Source organism: Amblyomma americanum, chromosome 4 (genome assembly GCF_052857255.1).
Source record: "Amblyomma americanum isolate KBUSLIRL-KWMA chromosome 4, ASM5285725v1, whole genome shotgun sequence".
In the NCBI taxonomy this organism is placed as follows: domain Eukaryota; kingdom Metazoa; phylum Arthropoda; class Arachnida; order Ixodida; family Ixodidae; genus Amblyomma; species Amblyomma americanum.
In genome coordinates this window covers 47,520,656-47,542,409 of record NC_135500.1, presented here as the reverse complement: position 1 = coordinate 47,542,409, position 21,754 = coordinate 47,520,656, and the positions used below count along the sequence as shown (strand labels likewise).

The window sequence follows — 21,754 nt, the reverse complement described above, 5'->3', positions numbered from 1 at the left end:
GTCGCCAGATTTCATTGAGAGAGGCGCTAATGAGATGTGAAGATATGGTTGAGAAAGAAATGCAGCTCTCTGTATATAATGGCGGGATCGCTAGCGGACGCGTTTGGCTCGTGCATTTCGCCCGTGCCTTTTTCGCGGCTGTTCCAGTTAGCGTGTTCTCCGTGCTATGAACGCGTACGGTGGAGGGCTGCCCATCAGCGTTGCCGAGCGGGCGTTGCGATCGCTTGGGGAGAAAATTGTTCAAAACGCGCTCGACGGAGTAAGAGAAATTGAGAGAAAGACGAGTGTCAACTCGACGGGGGGCTTGCGCGCGAGGAATAAGAAGGAATCTGTCGCTGGTGTAGAAATTGAGACAGCTCGCGTGGTTTTGCGGTGTCGTACTTTTTCTTTCGGGGCTTACTGGTAAGTTATGCGCGTGGCGCGCGAAGCGACTTCGATGCTGCTATATACGGGAAGGCCGGCGTCGCTGGATGCTTGGCTCTCTACGCGCCCCTACGCAAGCAAAGCTGCGCGGGCACATAAGAATGTCAGCCCGTGTGCACACGAGCGCCGTGTCCGAAAAAGAGGCACCGATGCACGCGCGTGTACGAACTCGTGTTACAGCAGCGAAAGGCGGTTTTCGTGGGATTTTCTCTCTGCGGCGAATGAAGGATACAATGTGCTCGACGGCGGACAGCCGGCGAGAGGAATGCGTGGCCGGGCGCCTTCTCTATATTTTTCTGGCCCTCTGTTTAGGCCGTTTGGCTGTTTCGCTGTGCGTATATTTCCGGGTGTCCTCTCGACGTTTGAGACAGCTGAGCCGTGTATAAGCGCGCAGACAGCGCTGCAGCTTCTGGGCGCTCGGCTTTCGTCAGCGTCGCGCTTGTTTCGTGCACATGCTGAAGGAGCACTTGGAAAGGAGAAAGGATAGACGTAGAAGCGCTGCTACTTTCACTTCACGCTCGCTGCCAAAGCGAGCTGTCGTTAGATAAGTTTAAGAGTAGCTGCCGAAAACAGCAGCCAACTGTTGGAACAGGGTCAACCTTCCTCTGCAGCTGGGTTTGCAGGCTGGCTATTGTCCTTTTCTGCGAAACATCCGCAGAAAAGTAGTGCAGCCAGGCAGTCAGCGCCTTCAACACCTTGCACAGCATTTGACCTGTACCGTCTTTGCAGAAGGAATCAGGCAGTGCAGTAAGTTGCTTAGGCCTGTGCAGTCTATAGACACGCCCCTACGGGAGTAGAAATAGAGTAAGCTGTCCTCTAGCTCACTCCCATTTATACTCCTTCTCCGTTCAGAGCGTGGCGAAGCACTTGTGGCACCCATCAAGATTTAAACCTGTATATGAGGCAAGGAGAACCCTTGTCCTCACCTTTCTGGGCCTTTACGGGTGCCGTAAGGGCTCCGCTATGTGGCCAATTGGAACGAGCGCCGTTTCCTGCATGTTACTTTTGCTAGGGCGTTACCTCGACCGAGCGTTCTTATCTCAGCTTTATTCGTGAACTTTGTGCATGACACGGTGCGAGCAGCCCTGCACGTGATTCCATTCTCGATCCACAAATTAAGTGGAAGAAATGCCCATGGTTAAATACTAATAAGCACCGCAGGAGCGTACTATCATGGTGTTCCTGGTAGCAGATAATACGTTTTTACTAAGGGAATAAAAAAGTAAAGTGACAAAAAACAGTATTGCAGGAATTCTCTTCCTCTCAGCGGCATGGGTAACAATGCAGTCCGTACTGAATCTCCTACGTTATATTGCCATTCTTGCCATTAGCAGCAACGGAACGCAAAGCATGAGTCGCTGAATTGTTTACGCAGAGTTCTTAGTTGCGTTTAGATTGTAACGTGATTTTGCAATAGTAAGCAATCCAGGTCTGTTTCCTCGGCCGTGTGTTTAAACCAAGTTGTTGAATATATCCTGCTTTTCAAATCAGCATTTTTTGTGCTTTTGTTAAGAACGTTTAATACATACGGTATCATCAATGTTTGTAATAGATTTTTCTTATCTTCTGACAGTCTGTTTTGGCTGGACAAGTATTTCTCCCTTAGCTCCTGGAGGTGAAAAAATGGACGCTTTCTGTTAGTAAAATAAAAAAAGGTACTTACTTGCAGGTACTTACTTGCCGTGGCCGCAAAAATCACGAGCTTCGGGAAATTACAACACGAAGATATGGTCTAGAATCTGATGCCATAACGCTTGGCAGCGTCCACCGTAGCGAATGCGTGGCGTGAGCCGTGATCGCGGTGAGCAAAATCAATGGCATGTGTTGCTCCGCGAGTTTGTGCTTTCTAGATCAATACAGGCGGCGGTTGCGAAGTCCCAGCCTGACACGCTGTGCCGGCCAACGTGCACAACTCAGCCCATGCAGCTTCCGTACCCGCGAACTTGCTTGGTAGAGCCCTGAAAGCCCCAGCTGTTGTGAGCGGGCAATTTCGTTGTGGGTGGTAGGCATGTTTTGCACGCATTAGCAGTAAGATAATAGAGCTGTGCAAATGTGATCACTGTCGCTGCATTACGTCACATGTATGTCATACGTACATTGGACCAGCACACAACCGTCTTTTATATTGTAAATATAACTTGCAAGGCTTTTATATTATGTAACCTGCAAGGTGTTGCTCACGGGAACATAACGTGAGAAACACCGCATCCCGTCACCTTGGCATTCATTGCAGAGACTGCACAGAAGAGAGAAAAAAGAACAAGAAAGCGGCATGTTATCCACTTTTGAGCCAGTGCTCCGTGCTGTCAGACAATCGAACAAAAATCAGTCGTGAAATCATTGAAGCCAATGAAATCCATAGATTCAAAGATGAATGCGTAAGCGTTGCCACAATAGCTAGCTATGTCTGTAAATGAACTTTGTGTTCTTAATGATAATAGGAAAACGTGCGCAGCTGTTCTTGTGCCACTGTAGCCCTGTGCTCAGGAGCTGTCATTCTCGCCACTTTGTGTATCTCTGTTTTTTTCATGTGAGATTGGTTGCCACTGTATTTAAGAAGCGTAAATTGCCTCACTAAAACCAGTTGTAAGTTCAGCGCCGTGTCTGTGCGCTTGTCTCGTCTTTTGCCCCTTGCGCTGCTGAAAAACAACACTGACTACACCCTCCCATAAAATGTAAAGGATTTGGCTGCAAATGTGTCAAACGGGCTTATAGAGGGGTATTCGGACAATTTTCGTACCAGACCAGTTTTCACAGATGCCTTGCAGCAAAACGGAAAGGCAGCGCTTTAGATTTTGATAGAAGTTATTCATTTCGTATCCCTGATTATACGCCTGTATGCCTGTATTCGTTGCCGAGTTTCCAGCGATTCATGAGGCCTTAAAAAAGGCCCCGTGCAATATTAATCAGGTCCTTATACTTGCTGATAGCCTTTCTGTCCTGACTGCGCTCGAAGGCTCCATTGACGCTCTTCTGAGCCGTCCCGTAAGATTTTTCGTTCCACCGCATGTTAAAGAAATGCGTTTTCACTGGCTGCCTGGAAACTGCGGCATTGATGTTAATGTGCTGGCTGAATTTTTAGCGAAGTCTGGCCTTTGCCAACCTATGGTGCCATTTATTCCAAACACTGCGCCTTTGACAATGGGCCATTTCTAGCCTTTCCTGCGACTGCACTCATTGAGTCGTGAGCCTGTCCTTGCTGCAGCGGATTTTCAGCATTTGGCTTCACTTTGGAGTGCCCGCTTATGCAGATCACCGTTAGTCGCGTTGTCCATGAGCCTCTTGCGGTGCGGAATACCACGATTAAATATTTATTTGTGCCGATCGGGGTTCTCTCTGTCGAACCTTTGTGAACCACGTGGCGAAATTGGATCAGTTGACCACTTTTTCCTCTCCTCTCGGCGGTTTGCTTCTCTGCGAAGCGCTTTTTTGCAGATTCGTTTAGCTCGACTAGGGCTTCGTCTTTCTATTCGAGTTCTCTCCTTTGGGGCAAGAGCCAGGGGATATGTCCTAAAACAAGTGTGCGATTATCATCATGATTACATTGTTGTCTCAGGGAGACTCCTTTGTTAGCTATAATTGTCAAAATTATTCCCTCTAGCACAGAATTTCACCCACTTCTACTTAATTGCGTCAATGTGTCACTTCTCTTCGTATGTGCAAGGCATCCAGTCCGCGAATGTGGGCATGTTCCACTCCACCTGTGGCCCACAACAACAAGAATAGTCGGCGAACCGGACGCTGCGCTTTGAACAGGTGCAGGAAGTCGCCTAACCGTGGCGTGCCTGAAAAAACAGCCAAGGAACATGTGCGCCATGCGCAGAGCAATCGTCTACTGGCGGGGCTGATGCCTGCTTTTGAAGCACTTCACGCAAGACTGCTTCGGAGTGCCGTGCAGTGCGTGCGATAGACTATGGTTCACGTCGGAAGGTTGCAAAGATGAATTTCTATGAGATCGGAGTTCTACCTTCTGAGCTTACAAATGAAAAGAGAAACGTCTAATATCGACGTTTCATATTGTCATGGCTGGTAAACGGCAGCATGGGCACATAGAACTCAACGAGGATAGGGACGCACATAGACTGCGGTTGAGTTTCCTTTTAAACAGCTGCTCCTTTCCTCTCATTAAAATTCCTTTCTCTCTGCCTGAACATTTTGTCTGTGCTGTTGCAAGAGCTAAAACTCCGCCCGTCACGGGCACAAATTCTGCCATCAGTCGTATCTGGATTGCCCTCCGTCGGTCTCCCAAAGGCATGAGTTCACAGCAGTGATACCTACCCCCTTGGTGAAACTCATGTAGACGTCATCGCCCACGACTGTGAATGCATTGGAGCTGCGTGTGATTTCTTCTTCTTCCCCATCTTTTTGCACGAAGGGCGTTTTTTGGCTACTGTCCTCAAGCCTCCTTGAACGCAGCTCCTCAGTCGCTGAATTGACGAAATGAACCGAGCCGGGGTCTGAAAACGAGGCCGGGTCAGTCTATCAGATTAGCGGCGCGTTGAGAGAGCTTGGCTCGTCTTTGTTCGCCTAGTTCGTTCTGTGTAGCTCACCGGAAGGCACTCCACAAAGCCTGTGCCTTCCACTGGTTTGATTGGGTCGGGAAGGCGCAGACAGGTGGCAGCTGGACTACGTGACGCCGTTCCTAACTCGATGTTCGGCGTCGGCCTACTGTGGGGACCGGTGCTGGTCGCCTCGGGAATCACAAGCTAACTGAGCGCGAACCGGTGGACGATGGTGAATGATGCAGGAGTCGTCTCTTAACTTCCCCGGCAAACCGTATGCCTGGGGACTCGCTACGGAGTCTATGGGGTGTGTGTGGACATCGATGATCGAGGCGTGCTGTTCGTGAGTTTCACCGCTTCGCGCCAAGGAGTGCTGAGCGATTGGCTACTGCGCGTGGGGACTGTTGTGGACGGCAAACGATGAGGTAAGCAGAATGAAGAAGCTTTCGTCTCGAAATCCATAAACGAGGTAACGACTGTTATTGAATGAGATGTCAGCAGCCGACTGTTTGCGCACGTCTGTATTGTATTCAAGTGTATTGCAGTTGGGGTGGACCAGCTGAGCGTAAACACCATTTTAGCGGCAGTCACAGACTCATTCGAATCGCAGTCTGTCACCCTAACACTCATAAAACGCCTCGCACAAAAGAGAAAGACAGTAAGTTCTCTTCACCTACGCTTACAAATGATGTCCAAGGTAATTGAAGTCAATGGATCGAATATGTTAACTCATATTTCTAATATTCCGTCTTAGACATTGCAAGCTGACGCTATTTTATGTACCAGTAACCTTGCCCCAAACAAATCATCGAATAAATAGCACCACCCGCCGCGGTGGCTGAGTGGTTAGGGCGCAAGGCTACTCGGCCGGAGTACCCGGGTTCGAACCCGACCGCGGCGGCCGTGTTTCGATGGAGGTGAAACGCAAAACAATTGACCGAACCTGAGGCAGCGATCGAGTATCGAGCGTTAGCTCTGAGTTTTCTGTTGTTGCATAAAGTGTTTGGCAATTGTTATAACGATTTTGTGTATGCATTCTGTAATGACACTACGCGGCGCCTTACATACATACTTTAAGGCAACCCATGCGTAGCGCCGCCTATCGATCGGATGTTACAACATGATCACGTGTCGTGTATCTGCCTTTGTTATATCCAATTTTTGCTAACAACGTATACAGCACAAGAAGACAATTCGTTGGACACCACCCCGAACGTTCTACGTCGAATGGTTCGGCCGCAATGGCCGTTGGAAAATTCATGAAAATTGTGGTTTCGGATGTCAACGGTCGTCAGTGCGAATCCCTGTCGCATACTAGGCTCTGGCAGAACTAGTAATTTTGTGCCCTATAAACACTGAATCGTTTGATACCACTCCGAGAGATAGAGAAAACTTTATTGTCAGGAAGATGGTTATATTCTTCGGTCACTTCCGCCGCTCCAGGTGGCCGGCAGTTAAAGTCTGTCGGCGACCTCCTGCGCTCTTGCTGTGGCCCGGGACTGAACGTCCGGGTCCGGGCTGGCGAGAACAGCTTCCTATTTTTCAAGCGTGGGAGATGTGACTAGATCTGCCGGAGGCTGCAGATCCTCCGTGCAGTCCCAGATTATGTGGTCTAAGGTGGTAGGCTCGTTGCACAGCTGACAATACGGATTTGCCAAATCGGTAAAGGTATTGGAATAGGCCTACGGGTTTGGCTGCGACCGCGTTTGCAGCCACCTGCCTCCACGTGGTAACCTGTCCGCGGCTGATCTAAACATGCGGAGGAGGCAGGCTCGCCCTATGCTCCCTTTAATAGTTGGTTATGGCCTGATGTGTAATTAGCGTCTCGTCCCTTGGGACATCCAGGTCGGAGACCCCCTCACCTGATCGGCTGACAAAACGTCGAACATACTGGTGAGCGGCCTCATTCCCTGTCGGGACCCAAAGCAGATCCACTTCCTTCCTATCTTTTCGCATCGTACGAATAAATAATTATGTATGCAGTGGCGAAGATACGACACTCGCGAAGTTGCGAAGGGCCGTTTTGGAATCACTGAGAATTGTGCTGGTGCCTTCTTGAACGACCCCCAGTGTTATTGCAGCCTCTTTCGGCCTCTTACATTCGGTCCGTGGCCACCGTATACCACTCCGAACCTTCTGCATCAAATAGGTGGTCCACAATCTGTTTACGAATGGTGCTGCCAAGTGGTCCAACCTTTATGGTTCACAAACGAGTATACATAGCGAAACGAAAGTATGCAGTTTTTTTCCTGCTCCCGAGTGTCGCTCATAAACATACGTTGTTGCTATGGGGCCGACCTAGTCATACGGCATACTAATGGTGTGGCAGCACTTAGTTACCATGGTGTGGTAGCACTTCAGTCACGTAGTATGGCGGCCGTCGCGGCAACGTGGTGTGTATACATTGTGCTATGCGATGGATGCATTGCGGCCGCCATTTTGAATGTATGGCATGCATGACCTCCGAGTGCAGGCAAACATTACCTTGCGTAATGCGAGTAGTAGAGCTAACGCTCTGAAAGGCGCCAGAAATTATTCCGGAGCCCTCTACTACGGCACCTCTTGCTTCCTTACTTCGTTCACTCCCTCATTTATCCCTTCCCTTACGGCGCGGTTCGGCCGTCCACTGGGATATGTGAGACAGTTACTGCGGCATTTTCTTCCCTCAAAAAAAAAAATTGTACCGTTTGTGTGACGTCAGCAGCGCTGCTTGGCAGAGGAAGATTCTCAGACTCGCTTCAAAGAAGGGTCGGCAATGAGCAAAACTGTCACATATTTCACTTCCTCCAAATTCGCATACCAGCAACCAACACCACACTACTACCAGTCCCCCGCAGCACACCACACGCAGCTCCTAGTCAAACCCCTCCCTTGGAACACACGCCCCCACCTATCCCTCGGCCCACCGCATAGCCCGTGCAAAAGCTATCCACAAGTCCTACGGTATGGAAGCCGACTCCGTATGGGTGGACGCAGCCTGCATGGGCGAAGAATCGGTAATTGCAGTCCTTGACCATACACTCTAACCCATCGCAGCTCATCACCTGCCTGTCACATCCACCCCGGAATCCTGGGAAGAGGCTACAGTCGCGCTTGTCCTCACACACACTATAATGCCCGGTGCGTCCTTATTGACCCAAAAACTGCACTCCTGAATTTTGCACGAGAGCCAGTCCACGAGACCTCTTTCCGCAACCTCAGCTCGCCCCCACAAACCTGCCCCGTCATGTGGAGCTGATCTGGGTTCCTGCACACTCTGGGAACCCCGCAAACGAAGCCGGCAATGACCACGGCCTGGGTGTCATAAACCGGGCGGCGGCGGCGTCGAAGTCAGGCTCTTCTTCAGCAGGCTCTTGCCGGGAGCGCCTGCACCCGTTGAGCGAGCTGACCCAGGCACCGACCCCGTGACAGTTATCACCAGATATTATGGCACCGCCTTCTGACCGCACCGCACCGCACCTTCTCCTATTTCCTCTTCTGCATCCATCCAGGACCGTACACCCCCTCCTGTACCCAATGCACCCACTCCCGCGCTACTCTTACCCGCATTCTCCTTGAACGCCCGGCTGACATGGGGGGGGGGGGGGGGGGGGGGGGGGGAGAGAGAGTAGACACCACAGACGCCAGTGTCGGTGGTGTCTACTCTCTTTGCCCCTGTGTTTCTGTGCGCTGGAATGATGTCTCATAAATGACCCTTCCCCACGGGGTCCGGTGCGCCTGACCACGTGGGAGGAATGGCAGACCCTACTGAACTCGACGGACCCAGCCGGCAGAAGAACTCCACTGACCGGGCCGTCCACCTCATGGCACTGCATGAACTAATGAAAGCGTAGTAGAGTGGTGTCGTGCGGGGACCCAGGCACCTGCGTGCCCCAAATCCCTTGGTCGAGTAAAGTTATTTTTCCCTTTCCTGTTGCAGCAGCGCAGTTAATTTAACGACAATGAGGACGAACGCTGGCTGGCGACTGTTTAGTGGGCGTTCGTGGTTTTTGTTTTTTAGTTCATGGTGCGAGTGAGGTGTCCATCGACAAAACAAGCCATTCACTGCAGCTTTCCTTACCCCAAGACTGCCATTAAGACTACACTGGGAACTGACTGTGTAATTTGCTTCGTGGAAGTGGGCCCATGCTAACTTTTCATGCTATTAAACACCTGGCGCCCGCCGCAGATGTAGATTAGGTTAACGCGCTCGGCTACTGAGTGGGTGTACCCGGATTCAATCCCGGCCGCGTTTCGACGGAGGCGAAACGCGCAAGGCTTCCATGTGCTGTTGCATGTGAGCGCGCACGTTAGAAAGCACCGGACGGTCTACCTGCATATTAGTCCGGAGCCCTCCACCACGGCGTTCCTCATAGCCGATGTGTCGATTCGGGGTGTTAATCCCCACAATTCACAGTTCACGCGAATATCTGCTTGCCCAGACGCAGTCCGTCCATAGTCGTGGCGTCAAAAAGTGATGAGGTTTTGATGTAGTCAAAACCGAATAGACGTGAGAAAGCATGTGTTTAGCCTGGCTGGTTCATGTTTTTTTTTTTTTTTGCTGGGCGTTGGCACGTCTGGCGACAATATTAGACTCAGGTTAAGCTCTGATCGAGGGTAAGCTGATCTAATGTGAACTGTTCGCGCCGCAGATGGAAGTTGATGAAGAGGACGATGTGCAATGCATAGCGCGAGAGTATGTTGCAGTTAAACGCGAGCGGTGATCGGCTGCGGCGAAAGCATAGAAAATAGCATAGTGGTTTCGTGCAGTGGCCAGCGAAGCTAATCTGTTCGCGCCGCCGCGGGTTCGAAACTCAGTCGCGGCAATGTTTGTCTGCACCTTCAAGGTCAGGGACGTCACAAGGTCCTTGGTTGGGTTTCCCCCCGTCAAGCAGAGTCTTCGCAAAGAAAAAGTATGCTGTAGGGCAACTTGGTCAGGCATCCTTAACAAAAACGTGGCGTAAAGACGGGACGAAGAAATACGAGGACAGGACGCTGCTTCTCCTGTCCTGGTCTTCGCCACGTTCTTCTTAAGAAAGAAAAAGAAAACTGCATGACTGAATGAAATGTGTCGACCTCTCCATGGTCTCGTCCGTGAGGCCGCCTTTCTTTTCTTTGCTTTTACTAGTAGTCAATGTGGAAACGGTGGGCACATGCATTCACAAAAAATCTCATAACAAAAAAGGCGCGCGACTGCAGTCTGTCGGGAGAAAGAAAATTCGCAGAAACCAGACTGCACTCTCAAGCAGCTGCCCCCGGTAAGGCATACCTGAGGTCATACTCCGAGTTTGTGTCATATAAAACGCTTCATAATCTGCCGCAGCGGCCACACCTGATTGGTCGCAGCACCGGAAGCGGATGTCGGTTCGGTTGTGACTGTGAGCGGCGGCAGGATGTCACTGCGTTGCGGTTGCCGCAGCGAAACGTTCAGCGGCGCTTTTGCTCATTCCCGAGAACTGGAATGCGATCAATGCGACAGAAGAAACATTCAGCCACAAGTTTGGTTGCGCATCGGATTCCATTGTAAAGGGGTAATATCAAAGCTGCTTTATTTGCTTAGTGAACTTCCACAAATATAAACAATAGTTAGACACTATTCTGCAACGCATGGCTTTTCAGTGACAGCCGCGATCGCCTATGGTAAATAAAAGGCAGCTAGCTTGTTCGCACAACACGGCGTTTTACATTTATCTTGAGGAAAAGGAAACGGAGAGGAAAATGTGTAGTATGCACTCACTTTCTTCTTTCACTCCCTCCTTTATCCCTTCCCTTACGGCGCGGTTCAGGTGTCCAACGATATATGAGACAGATACTGCGCCATTTACTTTCCCCAAAAAACCAATTATTATTAATATCACTCACTCGCTGCACAATGCGCCCTCTGTGCCGTGCTGAACGAAGGCGCCGTGACGACTTGCCGTCTGCAACATCGCTGAATGTAAGTTGGCGGTGTGATCGGATGGTTGTGCAGACGGTAATTTAAGTTTTTCATTCCTCTTATGCAGGCACTGCAAGAACCGCGAGGTGCCGTTGTTCGGTTTTTAATTTTTCTGCAGCAAATAAATGAAAGGGATGAGCTAAAAAAGTCTTCTTGCTGTGTCTCTCTTCATATATGTGTTGGGACACTTCGGAGACGAAGTTTTCATCGGTTCGCCATGGTACGAAGCGCACGCATGCCCATTGACGCCTGAAAACTAACTTGCAAGCTAACTCTCGAGCTCAGTGGTGCAGAGCCGCGGCTATCGAGAACCGTAAGGGGCACCAAAAAACCACCTCTGTCATTTCAAACGCGTCGGTGTAGCAGCGCGTCACTGGAGACTTACCATTCGTGCGAGCGGTTTCACGCTGGCAAGGCATTACACACGGCCATGATGCAGGACGCTTGAGCACCTAATAGAGAGTTTTAGAATAGGAAATTCATGTCTGCGCGCAGTAAACGCAAACATTTTGTGGGACATTATGGTTTATGTTAAATGATTTAACATACGCAGACGAGATAGCTCCGGTGACAGTGGCGCCATCCGGTTTGTTTGAAGAGAACAATTTCTGCAACAAACCGGTGCTCGTTAGGCCTAGCAGCTACCGAATCATCCAACGAAATAAAAAACAGGCCAAATTTATCGTCCATCCAATTTGTTATAGACAAGACACGACGAAGCGAAGGTCCCGTACCCAGTTTATAGCCAGTTCACGGGCCGAAAAACGAAGTAACATCGACGAGTTCACTTCGAAGCGAGAGGCTCTATACTTCAGAGCTCGCCGCCATGTTGGCTGTCGAGCATCAGCTGCGTGCGCTATGTGTTTGACGTCACCATCCGGTTTCTTCCACCCTATTCGCTGCATCCGAACCACCACATCCGCTTCCGGCGTCTCACATATCTATTGAAGCGTTACCATATCGCACAGCAAGCAGAATTCTAGGCCCACCTTGACCCTCCCAAACGAAGCAAATTCCGTTTGGGACGTATCTTGAGGGGGTGCAACTCGACAATGGGTAGACGGGCATCGTAATTTCTCTGACAGATGGCGCTAGGCGGCGATCGCTCCGCTAGGCGGCGTGCGTGCACGCGTAGCCGAACACGGTGGCAATCCACCCCGTTTCAAAGGGTACTACATCCCTGCTCGAGACGAGCGGCGCATTCTTCTTCGCTTTCTTCATCTAGTAAACCAAACAGATAACGCTCGTTACTTCAATGTCTTGCAGACTGTGGCGGCATTTTTGGCCATTGAGGGCGCTCGGTGGACCTGGTAGTTTGTCAGGATCATTATCATCGTCTGCTTTCGACAAATGATTTCTCTCTCACGGCCTCCCCCTGCAGTTGTCCTGTCTTATTAATTTGAAACATAGTAACGAACGATGCAAATATGGCATTTCTTTAAATCCTGGCGGTGAATATTTTGTTTGCGCGCAAGCATGCGCTAGATTTTCTGGCATCTTTGCTAGGCTATGGATGAATGATGAATACTCAAAACGTAGACAGATGACAAAACTATTACATCTTTGAAGTGAAATAACCGACGCCATCTTGCTCAACAGGTTAATTGTAGCGCCACGCCGCCCGTAGCTGCCCTTCCCTTGCGGCAAAAGGTATGAACTAGAACTTGCGCGCTGGATCAGTGCCAAATTTTCAGGTCTCTAGTTTAGTAGGTCTTGCTTTTTATTAGGACACGAACTCGGAATACGGGCCCTGATATATCCAGGAGCGCTGTCGTGTCTGTATATCTCCTGACATCGCCATGTGAAAGGCGCAGCGACAAATATTTTGCGCTACCTTTTTAGAATAAGTACCGGATTCTGTGACTAATGGTTAACGGCTTATTTTTTTTTTTTGGGGGGGGGGGGGGAGCACCACTGTAAGCCATTTCAAAAAGAGGTGTCGTCAGGGCAAAGATGTGAAAAAGTCTGCTCGGTAGCCTTCAAAACTGCGGAGGTGTGAACCTGGCCCCGTGCGGTACAGACAGAGCTTTTTAATTGTGAGGCCACGTTCATTCTAAGAGCAGCGGGTGTTCGCTAAGGCCTAACGCTGTGGGATGACATCCACAATAAACCACCGACGCAGTTTTCGGACACTTCAGTCCGAAAAAGGACTACACCGGACACGCACTCTATCGTATAAAGCAGGCGGCTTTTCATGCACTTCTGCAACGGCTGCACGTTTGCACTCTGGGTCACAGTTTCGCGTCGTCGAAACGTGCGCCACAATCCTTCCAGTCTCCTTTGGGTTCTCACCGCCAAAGCTCACCGCGGAAGAGGGCGGTCCCTGATCCATCCGGGCGCGTCGCTGCGTGTACGCTAGTGCCGGCTAGTCACGCTTTGAAGCACTGAGAGTTCCTCCTCTCGTTCTCTGCCGCAAGAGGCAGCCTCCTGTTCGGGCTCGAGCGGGATGCAACGTAGCTCTCCTTGTGGCTGCAAAATGAGCCACACTCTGCAGACAGGTTCCAGATAGAAGTTCGCCGCTGCGCCCCACGGCGTCGTCGTGTATCAGTGAAAGTCCGTTGGGATCACGCGATTGGCTTTGGACCGGTTGGTGTGGTGAACAGACGTGGTCGCTCGCGGGCCAATATGCCATCTGGGGTGACGGGATCCACGTGCGCCGGGAAGTGGACACGCTTTGAAGGGGTGGCTTGAGCTTAAGCCACTCTTAGCCGTTTGGTCAAGCTTAATTTTAAGCTTGGCTTAAGCTATTCTCTAGCGATTCTTTTGCAGAAAAAAAAAGAAAACATAACGAAGAAGGCAGTGTCACCAATTTTGAATAAAACGTCTTAAAGGGATACTGAGGACAGACTGTAGTTGACCTGTACCGCTAAGTTATCGCATAATATCAACAAAGACGCACCTTTCATTGAAAAAATAAATTCAGGGACACTCGAGCTCTGCCGTTAAAGTTTCCGTGAAAAGGATGTTCGAGGTTGACCCTAGAATGCTCGCATTACGAGTCGCTTTGGGACGTTAAGCCAAACCGGAACCCCCATCTGTCGCCGTGGCTCTGTTGTACGGACGTGACCTCAGGCGAAGAAGTGACCCTTGGTGACTTTAACGCGCCGATTTTATTCACTCCAAAAGGACCAAAATTGCGACATGGACTAGCCTTTCGGGGCTAACTACGTTTTCACAACCATTTGTCCGCCTGAAAGGAGCAACCGCAATCCACTCCGTCACCCTGAAGGCCCATCGTTAATTGCGGTTCATTTTCTTGCCTTGGCATTGCATACCTTTTCCTAAATTGGAGTCGTGCAGTTACTCCAATTCTTCCTCTTTTTTAAGTTGCACTTTTACTAATATTCTCAGCCTCCTGGAAGCCCGCCTCACATGCAGCCTGTTCATTTCTCGGGTATTATTGTTGTTGTTGTTAGCCTATCAAAAGATGGCACATACCCACACTGGGGGATCGGCCAAGAATCGGGTGGCTATTCACCTGAACGCAGTTAACAAAAAGGAAAAGCACGTGGGAGCTCAACACCGGTGAATTTTTCGTCATGAACAGAAAAGGGATGAGTGTTTTGATTTTAAAATTTTAAGAATAATAATAAAGAGAGGGATTTAATATTAACGATTAAGTCAAAATGTAATAATTGATAGAAAAGAAAAGGTTGCAACACTTAGCAAGGCAGTCGGTGAGATTCTATCAGGAAATTTAGAACAGCGGTACAAACAGATCTGTGGCTGAACCCAAATGTGGTGGCGCCAAATGATAGCTCGGGTATTAGTGGTGCTGCTGAGAGTGGTGCTGCTTCATCTTCAAATTTAGTTTGTTTGGACTAACACCGTATCCGCTTCAGTTCTGCCTCGCCTTGCCATGCATCTGCTAGCCCTCCTGGTTAACTTGGTTTCTAGAACGACTGCCCGGGACGGGCGAGTGTTCGGTCCCCGTTCCCGGACAATTTTTTGTCCAACTGCGAAGTTTCTGAGCAGCATATAGCTTTCATTTGCAGCCGTAAGGGTGTACGCTCAGGTGGACGCTAATGAGTAATCAGCCCCCTGATTGTATCCTTGGCAGTCACTGACTGTCCTGTATCCTGTATGCACGCGCAGTCCGTGCTCAGTGCATTTTTTTTCCTTTCTAGCTGCGCGTCCTTGGTGCATGGCAGAGGCAGCAGGATATTTCAGGGCGCCGATGGCAGCACCGCTTTCCGCATAACGGGTTCAGAGCGGACGCCTGTGTTTTCTTGTCGCATGCTCGTTCCCGTGGCTGCTATCGTCGGCGATGCACTTTCCGCGTGTGCGCGTTGGGCTTCGGAGCCTGCCCGCTCTTCAAGGAACAGGCCACTCGGCGGCCAAATGGACGCGCTCCCTCGCCTGCGCGATGTTGATATCCGGATTACGCGCGTTCTGCGGCGCTCTGTGCACCCGACGTCGCGCATGCGGCTCCGGTCGGGCATTTCCGTGCAGTGGTTTCTCAGCGTCGGGAGCCGCGTCTCGCGGGCCACCCGCAACGCAATTGCTGTTGAGTGCGCCTTGATCGCTTTATGCCTGCGTGCCCCTTTTGAGAATTGATTCGCAGCCGGCGGGTTTCAACCGTTTGCCAATGGCAGTTTTCTCCTTACAGCGCAGTCACTCTTAAGGCGGTCGTTGGCATGACGGGTGGTATATTAGCAGCACTGCCGGTATCTCGATTCTGTGTTTTCACTTACGGTCGACTGTACAGGCTTTCCGGCAACTTACCGTGCTTGCGGTATTTCCTTTTTCTCTGTAAATTCCACTCAATGGCAAAACAAAAAAAAAAGAATGGTCAGAAAAGTGGCAGCAAGTATTAGGAAGGATTATTCAGCAGCCGTGTAACCGCTTCGATAAGCGGGGCCATGCTCGGATTCCGGGCCCGAGTCGGAGTCCCCCTGTAGCCTCCTTCCCACGCCTGCACGGAACCGGCGGCGCAGTGCACGATGCCCCTAATTCCGAGTGCGGCTCACAGCGACGCGCGCTGTGTTTGCTCCGCGTCGACGGACCATTTGCGGAGGAACACCCCGTCGTGAGCGGCGCTGTTTACCGGAGCCTTATCCGAGGCGCGCCGTGTTCGCGCCAAGGGCATGTGCCGCTCCGGGCGCCCGCTACTTTTCCAGTGAGCGCCTTGCCGGCGCATGCGAGCCTCGCCTCGCCACTTGCTCGTGTCCGTTAATTTTACTTCGTCTGCAGCGCATGTGTATGCACTCGGTGAAGCGTCCCGGCTGCTGCAAAGCACGCATATTCCGAGCGGGCGACATTTCCATTCTGCGAGAGCGCGAGAAATTTTTTTTTTCCAGGAAAGGAAATGGCGCAGTACCTCTCTCTGGAGAAACATCTCCCTACACACCACAGCCGCACCGTGTGGGAAGGGAGGAAGGTGGGAGTGCAGGAAGAAGATGAGGTTGAATTTTTATGGCGCAATGGTATCTGTGGTCAAAGAGCGCCATGCCACAAGGTTTTTTTCTTCTGCTCAAGGTGGGGCCCTGGACCCGTTTCCCAAGAACTTCACCCTAAAGAAGCCGAGCACCAGGCAGGGGAAAGCTTTTGTTCACTGTATCACCGGTGGGTACCCGGAGGCACTGGGGATCGAACCCCGCACCTCCCGCATGCGAGGCGGATGCTCAAATGTCTAAACCACCGCTGCGGTTGGAGTGAAGTAAGAGAGAGAGAGAAAGAGGTGCCGTAGTGGAAGGCTCTGGAATAATTTCTTCTCTTGGCTTCTCGCAGTGCAGTATGGGCGGATGACGGAGACTACTGCACGCGGCGGCCGACAGTAGGCCTGTTTCTGCGCGGCAGGCAGATGGCAACGAGCTGCTGGTACTCTCCCGCGCATGCACGCGAACCATGCTGGCACCGAACTTCACACAGACGCCAGTGGCATCGGCGTGTGTGCTGTGCTCGTACAACGCCACTCTGGGAATCCACGTTGTCGCCTACGCAAATCCACCCTCACAAAGCCAGACCGGAATTACACCGTAGCCGCCGAACAAGTCTCTCTCACCGTTGTTTTCGGCGCACAGCGATTTCGTTCGTATCTTTTACGGTCGTGTCTTTACAGTCATCACAGACCGCCATTCCCTTTGCTGGCTTTTGAACCTGCGCGACGACCCCTTCACAGTCCCGTACAAAAGTGGCCGCCAGCACGCCGACGCTGACTGCCACTCGCGACTACGATAAAGACGACTTTGACGACTATCCTGCCGCCGTTCCCTTACAGTTTCCGGATCTTGACAGTTTCCAGAACGAACAACGCAGAGATCAGCAGTTGGTGCCGCTTTTCGAAGCAGCCTGTGATCCGACATCTGCAAGTTCTTTCTGCATTCGCGACGGTTTACGCTCATCATCATCAGCCCCTGACTAGGCCCACTGCAGGGCAAAGGCCACTCCCATGTCTCTCCACTCAACCCTGACGTTTGTCAGCTGCGCTCACCCTACCGAAAGAATTACTCGCATGGCGGTGCGCGCTTTCAGCTCGTCGTTCCGGCTATAGCCTCTATTCTGTTGTACGCGCAATGCACGATGATGTCATGGCTGGGCACTTAGCGTTTGCCAGCACCCTTACCCGAACTAAGGAACGTTTTTACTGGCCAAACATGAGTCGCTCGACTCAGCGGTACGTGACCTCCTGTGTGCAGTGTCAGCGGTTCAAAAATTCAACAACTCCGCCAGGACGCTTGTATCCGGTGACATCTCCCAGCGCACCCTATGAGCAAGTCGGATGTGTTATAACCCTGCTGGCGACACGATGTTTGACCCCTCGTTGATCCACGGAAAAAAGGATGTGTCTGGGAACCTGCCTGCGGAATCATTCCCACGCTCTTCAGGAGGATGGGGAGATGGCTTTCCCTTTGTCTGGTTCGCCGCGAGACGCGACCGACGATGGACAAGGCGACGGAAGGAAGAGAAGAACGATGCCTTTTTTTAACTAGCCGTGTCTGGCCAGAGCCGTCCCGACCGGAGAGAGCCCGCCGAGGTTGTAGCCCCGGCGCCGTACCTGTGTTTGGATGGACACGTGCAGCTTGGGCCGTAGTAGCAGCGGACCTCCGAATCCTCGCCCATTCCCACGGTACTCCGCGCGCTATGTGCTGCGCGGCGCTGCGGCCGAGCTACTACACTGCCGCCAGCGCCCCGAGCGGGTGGTCGGACCGCTAATTTTGTCCTCCGAGATTTTAGGCTCGTGCATCAGCTCTGTTTCAGTTTTGGTTTCGATAGCAATGCTTTCGATTCTGATTTACCTTTGCCCTTTAAAATATTCAACTACGTCGTCTAAGTGGAGCACAGATGCTTCAATATTTCATTTCTAAGCATGCCTTACATATAGACGTCATAAACTCTCGGATCGCGAAGGATGGCAGTCTTTTACTAGTAATATATGAAGAACCTACGCAAGATGAATTAGTTCATGCAGGTTGGAATAATGCAATCAGAGCTGTTCTTACTTTAATTTTGTGCTGTCACTGAGCCGCCTGCTTCAGCTGCAGACAGAGAAGGGAGTGGTTTCACACAGAGTTTATTTTTTCTTGTTTACAATTTGAGCTGTTAAAAAAAAATGCTGGATCACACACATTTTATAAAATACATCATAATACAAAGAGCAACAACAAAGAAGTTATGGAAAAGCTGGTGGCAGCATGTCACCAACAAAAATATATTGCACATACGCTCTGCGGGTTTGTCATCCAAAACATCACCCGTGCGAACAACACAACAGGAGTTGTCAACAGCTAGACACAATTAAGAGGTTAAAAAGGCACGTATACGCGGTCGATTCCTGCACATCATCGGCTTTGAGCGATAGGTTCATAGGCTGTTCAGAAATACAAACACAACATATTCAATGCATCATAGTAAAACAATAGTAAGCTTGCATTGTTCGTAAAAAGGCGATTATTGTGATTTTTTGCTCGAGGTGTAGACACCACGCAAAAAAAAAAAACAGAATCGTGCTGCACGCTCTTGTTCTAAAACAAGACAAATGTGGACAAATGGCAAACAACAACAAAATAAATCGTCTCTTCGAGAAAGGCTGCATGCAATGGCCTTCGAGAATAATAAAAAAAATACAGCTTTCTAGAAGCATTTTCCTACATGTACAGAAATAAGTCCATACCTTTACTAATTATCGAACCTAGCTAAGGGAAGGAAAGATGTAATGAATGATCAGCGCAATAATGAACTTAGCGACGGATATATGTAAGCGAACCCTGTGTTCTATTGGCAGCGTTGAGAAACAATGAGACATCAGGCTTTAAATTTGTCCAGCTGTCTGCCAGACACTGATTTCTTGAAGCGAATGCTGTCGTAAGTTGCTATTGATGAAACGTACATGCCAGACAAGGCGAATTCTATATGTTTTATTCAGAAATGTACGTTTCAATCGCTGGGATTACATCGAGCGGGTCCTGTGGTAAGTATAAATCGTTGCTAGAAAAAGACAATTCAAAGCCTCATTGGCCGGGCGATTCTGTGAAGCGTTTAAATACACGACAAGCGCAGACTGAAAATTACCTTCAGCGAGCTGACAATCCCAGTATCATCTAGGATGAATAGTATACGAATTGCCGTCTCCTTCAGCAAAGTCATCCCGGTAAACAATTATGGCGCAGTATAACCTGTAATTATTCGCTTTACTGGCTGCCTAAAAAAAAAAAAACGTGCATAGTAGCCGGTTCTAACAATAGATTGGCAGCGCTGTTTTAGATTTTCTTTAAAGTACACAGAACAGGCGTCAATCACCTGCTGTCACGAGGAATGCATAAGAGCTTCGCCCCCGGCTTCCTTTGTCTTCGTCCGTTGCTCCCACACCATGAAACGCAGCAGTAGCTTCCGTAATTTAATCCGCTCCGTGGCATATTAGTGTGGGCTTGTGTACAGACTGTAAAGATTGTTGCAGCCATCAAACGGCAAAGAGAAATATATCGCAGCAAAAAAAAAGAAATAAACTCGCTGATGACAGTTATTTATAATATGCTTGCAGGCAAGCATGTTAACATATCGTTCATGAAAAATTCTGTCTAACTAGCTTCAATCCCTTGCGGAGGCGAGCTGACGTAAACTGATTTTTTGTCTCTAAACCTGTGACTGCTGTCAATGGTTGTCTTTATGGTTTTCAATCAGATTGTACCTGTATGCGGCACGGACCAGCTATAAACTTTCACTTTACAGTGATCGCATACTGTAGTAATGATTGTATATATCGCAGTATCCGCAACGATTTTCTTACAACCTTTCACGTGGGCACCTTCCATTGTGGTCGAGTCCTCGACCGTGATCCGACTTTCAATCACGATTGAAAATTATCGCTGATATAGCTGTCCAAGGATCGGGGCCCCGGTAAGAAAAGCCCTAGCGCAACAGATGTCACTAAGTAGGTCCGGAACACCCAACAAAATCTGCCAAGTTGGCAGAAAACAGTCCTTGTATATTACTTTTTCAAGGAAAAATATTTCAATGTGGTATTATGGCTAAAAAACGTACCTATCAATTCCGATCACCTGAAATTTTCTGAAACACATCATGTCGGCGGTGTTGACACAGATATGAGAAATTATGCCTGAATAAAACGTATTAGCATTTGTTGTACTGCAGTCTAAAACAACCTTTCTTGTTTATATTTTAGACTTCTCTCTTTTGCAGTTCGTTTCCTAGCACTCTATGACACCTAAAAAGCACATAGTAGGTTTCGAACGCAATCGGGCAGCTCAATTCCGACGCTCCGATGGCGGTCAACTATTCCTAAGAGCGTCTCAAACGCGATCGGAGCATGTTGAGGCCCGATTAGGATCTGACCAATCACGATCAAATCTGCCCGCTTCCCGTGTGACAAAGGTATATTCATGGGGTCGATTTCCAATGTGCGTTACTCGGTTGGACCCACGCCATTAAAAAGGCTTGTGTTACGATACGGGTGAACCATCGATAAGTTCTGCGTTTTAAACCGAACGTGTTGCGAGTGAGTTTTGGAAAATTACGCTTTCGAAATAATGCACATGCTCTTCCGGAAAAGACAACAAACGGATGGCTCACGGCTCATATTGTATGCTACACGCGCAACATACGTACACGCAGCGTAACAAACGACTTGCTACAATGTTCTCAGCTCAAGAAGCATCAGAATTAATCCTGCAGGCAAAATGTAACAACTTACCGGAAAAACGTGGCGACGCGATGAAAAGCGCGGTGAGGTGGGCGTAACCGACGGCACATGACCGGCGCAGCACCAACTTCTGTATGGAAATGGAACGCTTGGATGCAACCCGGTGGGCGTGTGATAAGCTATCGACCTTTGAAGTGGAGTGGAAGCAAACATAGGCCGCCTGCCGGGTAGTCAGACCCTTGTTTGCTCGGCCGCGAAACGCCTTGTGTGTCCGCTCTTTACGTAAGTTTCTCTATGCCTGACTGACTGGCCCAGGGGACTTCGTCTGCGAGTATAGCTAGATCGAGAGTTACGTACCCGAAAACCTTTCTGCTATTGGCTATTCTCGCGGATGATGAGCCAAATCTCTGCAAACCCGGAAACTGAGCGACGCAGTGGCCTACGGCGCGGTTCAGCGGCTGCCAACCAATCACGCGAAGCCATCGCGCGGCGTGTCGCCGCGAATTATCGCCTCCTGCGGTTAGCGCTTAATACTCGACTGAGATGTTCATGACAGCGCGGTGCATAGCGGCGGCCGCAAGTGTTTACGGCGTTCTAGGGGGCGCTACGGGGCTCCTTTAACTCCAGGCATCGCGGTGCCGATCGAAGGCGGCTCGCGTTGTACCGGTTGCGTGCGGCGGCCACTTTGGTCGCCAGCAGCAGCCGGCCGGTAATTGGCGGTGTCTAATGACAGAGCCAGGCGCGCCCCCCTAGATGGAGGGCCGTCGTTCTCCATTGGCCCCACAATGAACCGCGCCCATTGACAGGTCCCAG

At 50.2% G+C, this 21,754-nt stretch overlaps 1 protein-coding gene and 1 long non-coding RNA gene across 4 annotated transcripts in view; one reads left to right on the top strand and one right to left on the bottom strand.

Moving 5' to 3' along the window:
• LOC144127925 (protein O-mannosyl-transferase Tmtc3-like) overlaps positions 1 to 21,754 on the top strand; it is a 542,030-nt gene that overhangs the window by 120,815 nt on the left and 399,461 nt on the right. The window lies entirely within an intron of this gene.
• LOC144130104 (uncharacterized) lies at positions 2,532 to 21,051 on the bottom strand. The gene is made up of 4 exons (XR_013313963.1): positions 20,993 to 21,051; positions 11,228 to 11,294; positions 4,702 to 4,880; positions 2,532 to 2,659 (listed from the first exon to the last, which is right to left on the bottom strand). It is a non-coding gene; the product is annotated as an uncharacterized LOC144130104 (long non-coding RNA).